At 39.5% G+C, this 8,043-nt stretch overlaps 1 protein-coding gene across 1 annotated transcript in view; it reads right to left on the bottom strand.

Moving 5' to 3' along the window:
* plppr1 (phospholipid phosphatase related 1) overlaps window positions 1-5,253 on the bottom strand; it is a 56,965-nt gene extending 51,712 nt beyond the window's left edge. The window contains exon 1 of the mRNA XM_037691771.1: window positions 5,032-5,253. The gene's annotated coding sequence lies outside the window, so the exon portion shown is untranslated. The remainder of the gene's footprint in view (window positions 1-5,031) is intronic.
* Window positions 5,254-8,043: the final 2,790 nt, after the last annotated feature.

Here is an 8,043-nt window from a genome sequence, read left to right as displayed (position 1 = left end):
AGAAAGCTACACAGTTGGTCTTATGTTTGTAGAGGTGGTTGATATGTGGAGGGAGGATAATGAATGGAACCAGGGGAACAAACCAGGACATAGGGGTTTAACACCAAAGTCCATGCTCAATAATCCAGGTAGGCCTGTCACGATAACAAATTTTGCTGGGCAATTAATTGTCTCAGAAATTATTGCAGATAAATAATATTTTTTGAAATTTAACAATAATTAATTGTCATATTTTAGAAGACATGTTGATTTGTTTGGAGTGTACTACCTTTTTTTGACCACCCGATGGCAGTATAAGACTGTTTGAACCAAAGGATGGATAGTTGAGCAGCATGTCTCTAAGAAAAATGGGAGGGAGGGCCCTTGTTGTGACATAGGCTGACATGGCGAATGCTCTGTGATTTGAGCTGTTTAGCATAGCATTTTTCACACAAAGCTTTTAATAATAAAAAAAAAAATCAGTAAACAAGTTCTCAGCTTCTTTTTGCAGAAAAAAAAGTTTTACACAAAGGCACGGGTTTGATCCGTGAATTTTGGAGATCGACAAGACAGAGGGGGTTTTTTTTCCCCTGAGGTCAGCCTGTTAGCGTAGCTCATAGCTTAGCCTCTCAGCTTATAGCTGCTTTTAACAATCCAAAAATTGTGATTTTGGCCAGTTAAAAACAGATTTTAAAGAGAAAAGAGAATAGGAGGGGTCAGTGAAAAGCACTGGAGTTGAGCCGTGTCTTCAGTAGAAAGAAAGTAAGACACAAAGAAAGGATAAAGCCGGTAAATGAAAATGAGGCTGATAGTTTTCATTCATCATGCGATTTAATTGATTTATTGTTTATCGCGACAGGTCTAAATCCAGGTATAAAATCCAACATTGTTCAGTAAGGTCATCTGGACAGTTTCTTTTTGTGCTGAGACGTTTCACCCTCCATCTTGAAGGCTTCATCAGTCTGAGGAAACACCAAACAAAACTGATTTCCTCCCAACAGCTTACTCCAAAGTGGAAAAAAAACAACCTGTTATGTTGGTACTAAGATGACCTCTGGGATAGATGTTCTCCTCCGGTGTCCACCCTCTCCCTCGTTGATGTCATATCAAACTGGTTCAAAACACCAAAGTCCATGCTCAGTATTCCAGGTATACAATCCAACACTGTTGGGAGAGAATCAGTTTTGTTTGGCGTTTTCTCAGAATGAAGAAGTCTTCCAGATGGAGGGCGAAACGTCTCAGCACAAAAAAGAAGCCATCCAGATGTCATGACTGAACATTGTTGGATAGGGGTTGAACATAAAAAAATAAAAATAAAAAACATAAATAGCAACAAATTCAAAGAGTATTTTGCTGAAAATGTCCATACTCAGCTAACAGTTAAACCGGTAACATTAGTCAGTTAACTAAAAGATATAATGAAAGCATATTTCTAATATTTATTGAATAAATATAAAATGAATGAGAAGGTGCATCTAAATGTTTGACTATAATTACCCACAATGCAAAATCTGTCAAATGAATATTCATGAAGAGTCGCAGACATTAACATTCCGTCATTCCCCCTGACACTTGTCTGTATCAGCGTTCACAGATAAAGGCTGGGGTCACTTCATCTCACAAGACAGGCTTTATCACACCCACGAGGGCCAATCATTCCCAAGAGGCATCACAGTGACAGATCTATTACCAAATCAAGACACCCTAATAACACTGCCCCCCACTGATAGTTGTAATCAAATTCCTGCTAGCATTGGACTGTGGTAAAGGTGTGTTATGTGTGTAATCCAGCCTGTGTGTATACAATGTGTTGTGTGTGGTGGGGGGAGGGATGCAATCAATAACCAGCTTCTGTTTACCTAAACAATGTATGGCATCACTGCTATACCCCCAGAATTTTATCAGTGTGTAACACGATACGTTTCACTCTCATGTTAGGTGCACAATTATACAATCAGATGAGAGAATCAAAGAATGTAAGGAGAGGGAAACAATGGCGTATTTCAGGACTATACAACTGGTGGTCCGCGGGCCACTTCCGGCCTGCAGGTGACTTCAGTCCGGTCCACCAATGAGTTCATTAATTTTTTTTTTTTTTTTTTTGGGGGGGTGGGGGTTAGGTTTTGGGTTCCGTTTGTTGCATTTATCAAGTTCAAGTCCAAGGTTCTTTATTGCCATTCACATCATAAGTGGTACGAAATTGTGTACTCAAGGTCCCAGATACACCCAAAAATCGCTAAAATATAAAGTATAAAAAGAAACAGTATACGAGTATCTAAGATATACACTAAAAGACACAACAACACTACCAGCCTGATCTAGAAAGCTCAGAGACTCTGCTTCATCAGGCGGCTGATGCGAGCTGGTCTGGGAAGCTCAGTCCTCACCTCCTTCTACAGGTGTGCAGTGGAGAGCATCCTGTGCTCCAGCATCAACGTGTGGCATGGAGGCTGCACAGCTGCAGAAAGAGAAGCTTTGCAGAGAGTGGTGAAGGCTGCACAGAAGATGTTGGAGTCAGCCGCCCCACCATCACAGACATCTACACCTCCTGATGCAGGAAGAGGGCCACCTGCATCATGAAGGACCCCACTCACCCAGCACACACAACTTTTTGCCCCGCTCCCCTCAGGAAGGAGGTTAAAGTGTAGAACCAGTAGACTGAGGAACAGCTTCTACCCTGAGGCTGTTAGACTCATGAATCTCTAACCAGAATAATCACTGTGAAAAATCCCATCATGCTGCTGATCTGTTTCATGTTGCGGTGTTCAATCATACTCATCTGCTCACACAGACTCATGTTCGTGCTGCTGTTCGGCGTATTGTGTTCATTAATTTTATGCTATTAGTGCTTAGTATATATTTAGTAGATGTTTTTCTTAGTTCATATCTTAGATCTTATTACTGTATTTCTTTTACCTTTTATTGTTGGATGTAACTGGGATCCTGTGTACATAATTCCATTCCACCACATGTACCACATGTGGTGCGAACGACAAAAAAGAAACTCTGAATCTCTGAAAAGATCTAAAATATACACTGATACACGCTAAACGATGCGCTAAAAGATCTAAGATATACGCTAAACACTAATAATGTGAAATAATACGGTATATTAAACAGCAGCCTGAACACGAGTCTGTAATGTATTATATATAGTTTTATTGTAAATGCAATAAAACAAACAAATGTAAAAAGGTAACAGGTAATACTTAAGTTTATTTACATAATGACTAATTGCCGTATGTTCGGCCCCTGAGCTGCTGGCTTTCAGAAACTGTGGCCCCCAGAGCAGTTTTGGTGAATAACTATTTATTTCTATGGCAGTATCTTACATGGGGAGGGTGCAGCTGATGTTTCACTTATGCATTTGAATTTATCACCGAGCCCCCCCCCCCAAAAAAAAAAAACTGCCACAAGAGCTGAATTTCATTTTCACAACCCCTCTGTGCAGTCCTCTTATTTTTTTTATTTTTTTTTAGATCAGTCGTGATAAGAGGAGCATATTTCTGCTACAACATCTTGCTTGCTGAAGGTTTATTATAAATCTGGACAGAGATAAAGAGCTTTGAATTTTATTACCAAAACCAAACCAGGCAGAGATCAGACTGATGAAGTTTTCTTCCTGCATGTTAAAAGGGAGTCGTTCCTTTCCCTGCGCTGCTCAGGATGGGTGATTCTGACAAAATAAAGATTTGACACAATCTGCTGGCTTCCTCAGATAGAGAACATTTACTAAATGGCATTTTATACAGCATGTGAATGCACTGTATTATAAAAACTGATATGTCTAGGATTGTGTTTAATCTGGACCTGAACTGCTTTTATTCTTCTTGCTGTAGTAGGTTCTAACATATGCAGTGATTTAAGGGTGCAGGCACTTCACAGCAAAAACATAGACACAAACTCAAGTGCACGCCAGTGCAGTTTGTGGCCATATTCCAAAAGGTGTTTCCTTTTTTATCGGATCCTGCTGACAGCCAAAAATGCAGTCCACCTGATGTCCAAGCACCTGCCATCTGTCTGCAGAATATGACCAGCTACAGGGACAACAGCAGACGTACCTGTAAATACAGACACTTGCAGCAAAATGCACATTTTCTCCAGCTCCACCTGCAAAACTGCTAGTAGAAACATCGTTCTGCTCTGGGTGGGTGATGTTTTATCGCCTTCAGTGCTCAGCCAAGGAAGGAAGAGGGATTCGATGGTAGTTAAAAGCAGAACATGAACAAGCAGAATTGGTTTTATCTGTGGCAAATTTGAGCACATGAACAATATTATGTGATTAGAAGCAAACGGTCACTGTACACTTGCAATATAAGAAACTGTGGTTTAGTATTCAAGCGTTGTGATCACATGAGACCAAGATTTACCTTTTTATAAGGGCAATAGAAAAGACAGAACATATGACACGTTTTCAGTTTGATTAATCTGTATCACCAGCTTTCCCCTCAGGCTAAAACCAGTAAATCCACAGCACTGCAGTGGGAATAAAAAGACAATAAGAGGCAGCCAGCGAACACATTGCAACTATGAATTCATTTCAAGATGACCCCACGGTGATGATCAAAGCTCGGGAATCCCGTTTTCCAGCGATCTGAGAGGCTTGAACTGCGCCCTGCACGACTGCATGCTGTTGGGGGGCGGGGAGATGGGCCACATTTTATTTATTTATTTATTTTTTATTTATTTTTTATTTATTTTCCCTTGCTGGACAGAAAGCACATTTTGCTCAGCAACCGAGGCGACACATTAAATCTCAGCCTGTCCGCGCGTTAACGTGCAGCCGGGCAGGGTTGAGGCACGATGATGCCTTCAGGGACCGTTTCTAAGAAGGCGCTCATGTACTGTTGCTGGTAAAGAGACAGGTGTCTGTCAAATGCCGACGTTCTTCAGCCCGTCTTCGCGAAAATCTGTGAGGAAATGCGTCCATTCCCCCTAAACGTTCCCACCTCTTCATTGAATCGGATAAAATCAGACTACAGGTCCGAACTTGCCTCAGCAACAGACAATAGAGTCCTCTGGTTTCCTCCACACCGCGTCGGAAACACTTACCGCGGTGGGAAGAAGCGCTGCTCCACAGTGAGGAAGGAGATTCCCATTCGATAGTTCCAACAAAAAAAAAAAAAAAAAAAAAACGAACACGAAAAGAGGATGTGCAGAAGCCGAGCAGACACCTCCTCTTGGCCACACTACTACTTCTACTACTCCATGGGGCTGCGAGGAGCCTTCACCGTCGCGGCGCAGCGCGTGAGGAGCGCAGGAGGAGGGATGCTGTCCGGCAGGGAGGGGCGGGGACTGAAGGAGGGACGCTGTCCGGCTGGGAGGGGCGGAGTCAAGCGGCTCCAGCGGAGCGTGCTTAATTGTGTGAAGGGATTTTGTTGTGTTACAAACAAATAGGCTGTCTGACATCGCCCTCTCCCCACCCCCTGGCGACCTGCCCTCACAGCCCCCCTGATTCTTGTTGCAACAATTTATAATTCTGTATCTTAGAAGGAGGAAGGCCTCTTTAAGAGTGCTGTTTACTATGCATGGGGCGTCACTGATTCACAGGTGGATGGGTGGCTGAAGAGGGGCTGCTGCTGCTGCTGCTGCTGCTGACTGGGTTTTAAAGAACCATGCAACGCATGATGTGTGAAGAAAAGAAACTTGCTTAATACAATTAGTTTTGCATCGTGCTCAGTTTAAACAATATGAACAACTGTGACAAAAGTAAGATTCACACAAATGAAGTGCAACAATAGTCTACTCTACACACATTATAGATTTTTACAGTTACTTATGCACAATTTTAAACTTAAAGATCCATTTTTTTTTTCTAAATGTGTCACATTCTTTGCACACCCAATTAACACATGATTTTTTTTTTTAATCTTTTTTTTTATTTTTTTTTTATTGGATTTTGCATGAAGCTTTCATCGCTTTAGCGCAGGACTCAAAGCCGGTTTCAGATGTTGCACTTTATGTGCTCACATGTCATCTATCTTTATGTAAAGCTCCTCCAGAAGCTGCAGATGTTAAAACCAACTCGTGGCTATTTTCAGTTCAGCCGTTCCAGACATCAGCATCAAGCAGCAGCCTGGGAAGAAAACTGGAGATAAACTGCATGCACAGCATTCTGGTTTCTGCAGGATTTTCACTTTTTTAGAGGAAAATGAAAAAATAAACTATAAATATTTCTTAATATAAAGTGCTATATTAAAGGATAGTCTTTATTTCCAAAAAGGCATGTAAGAAACACTTTATATTTGGTTGAAATTACCTGTCAAATTATAAAATAAGATAAATAAATTGACATCCTTTACATATTTATTTGGATTACATATTGTGTCTCATGTTAACTTGTTAAAGACGTTGGATTTTTTTCTGAATTTAAGTTAGTGCATTTTATTTTCACATTTCATTAATAGCCTCATAACTGTCTTCTCTCCACTAAAATGGAAAAACATACCAGAGTGACAAATGTTCAAGCAATAAAGAAAATCCCATTAAAGCAAAATGGTTTAATTAATGCACTTACCATTTATGTTCCTGATGCTTAGAGTCCCTCCAAAAATGGATGAAAAATAGGAAACAGAACAGCAAAAGACAAACTTTGACAATGTGATTAAATAATCTACATGTAAAGCATTAGTTAATACAGTAATGACCCGTCATTTAGTGTCTATGGCTTAATTCCCGAGCAAACCCTGTGCTTATATGGGATCAAAACAATATAATAACATTGCTTTTAATTTCAACACATAAAACAGGTGGGGCCCTGAAATCATCTAAATTTAACATTGGTATAATGTATTAAAAACTTTTTTAAAAAAAGGTGATGTTTTGTTAGGAACGGTGAAAAATACAACAAATAATAATAAAAGAAAAGGCTATGATGGCAAAGTATAGTATTGTATGTTTGTTGTTCTTGTGCTGTTTTATAAAAAAAATAAAAAAAAATAAAAGACAATAACATCAGAAATCCCTCGGTTTTTCATAGAAAAAAGAAACTATCATGATCCAAGTGACTGTGCAGTCAAAACATCTGAGATGTCATCAGCAGTTTGAAAGTCAGAAAGATCTTGTGGAAATCTGAGCAGTTATTCAGATTATAGATAAATATTATTCCAAGCTAGACTCATTATTATAAAAGTCGTTGAATGAGTGAAAACAGAAAACTAAATTATCTTCTCTTTCTACCTAATCACATAAAACAGCAGGGAAACCATAAATAAATGCAATATTAGATTGTATTTTAATAATTTGTGTGGTAACGTTAGTTCTGGGATTGCATGTCTTTAAGAACATTATTAAAAAATCTACTAATCAAACTGTTCATCTTTTATTTTTCTGTTTCATTTCTTTATGTCTTGTCTTCATGAAGACACTGAACATTTATCAGAACTGTGAAAGTGCTGCCGCCGAATGTGGGACAAACATTGACGTGAAATCACTGAGCATCTCTGCTTCAGGAATTTACAAAAGAAATCCTGGTGTGTTCAGTGATCTGGATTCAGCGCTACATTACTCCCCATGCTCAGGCTTCCCCTCTTTCAGTCATGTGCATTTTGGACCCATTTTCTTTGCCCCTCCTCTCGTCTTTTATCTGTAAACTCAGCTGAACAGAAAATCTGAGATTACGGTGAAACCGGGAAATGTCTGGTCAGCACAAAGTAAAATCAGGTTTGAAAATGTGAGGGAAAAGTCCAGTGCTATATTTGGAGCATGTTTTGGATCGAAACGGGAACAGTAGTAGCCTTAAGGGAGACGATCACGCATGAGATCAGGAGTTTTCGGGGTAATATTTTCCAGATTAACTAGAAAAAGATTGACTCATGACAGAAAACAGGAGGCTGAGGACAGAGAACTATAGCTGATGCATGTAAAATAGTCCTGTCTAAAATGTCACCAAATTAAACATCACTTCTTGCACACCAAGCCACTAATAATTGTAAAAATAATAATAAAAAATATATATATTTATGTTTTTGCGTGACTGTGTTCGTAGAGCTAGATGAAATACACAGCAGATGTGTACATTTGTTTTTTGTAGTTTGTGTATTTTAATTTTAACTCAGTCCTCTT

Source organism: Nematolebias whitei, chromosome 18 (genome assembly GCF_014905685.2).
Source record: "Nematolebias whitei isolate Nwh7 chromosome 18, NemWhi1, whole genome shotgun sequence".
Taxonomy (NCBI): domain Eukaryota; kingdom Metazoa; phylum Chordata; class Actinopteri; order Cyprinodontiformes; family Rivulidae; genus Nematolebias; species Nematolebias whitei.
This window is presented reverse-complemented; position numbering and strand designations above follow the sequence as displayed.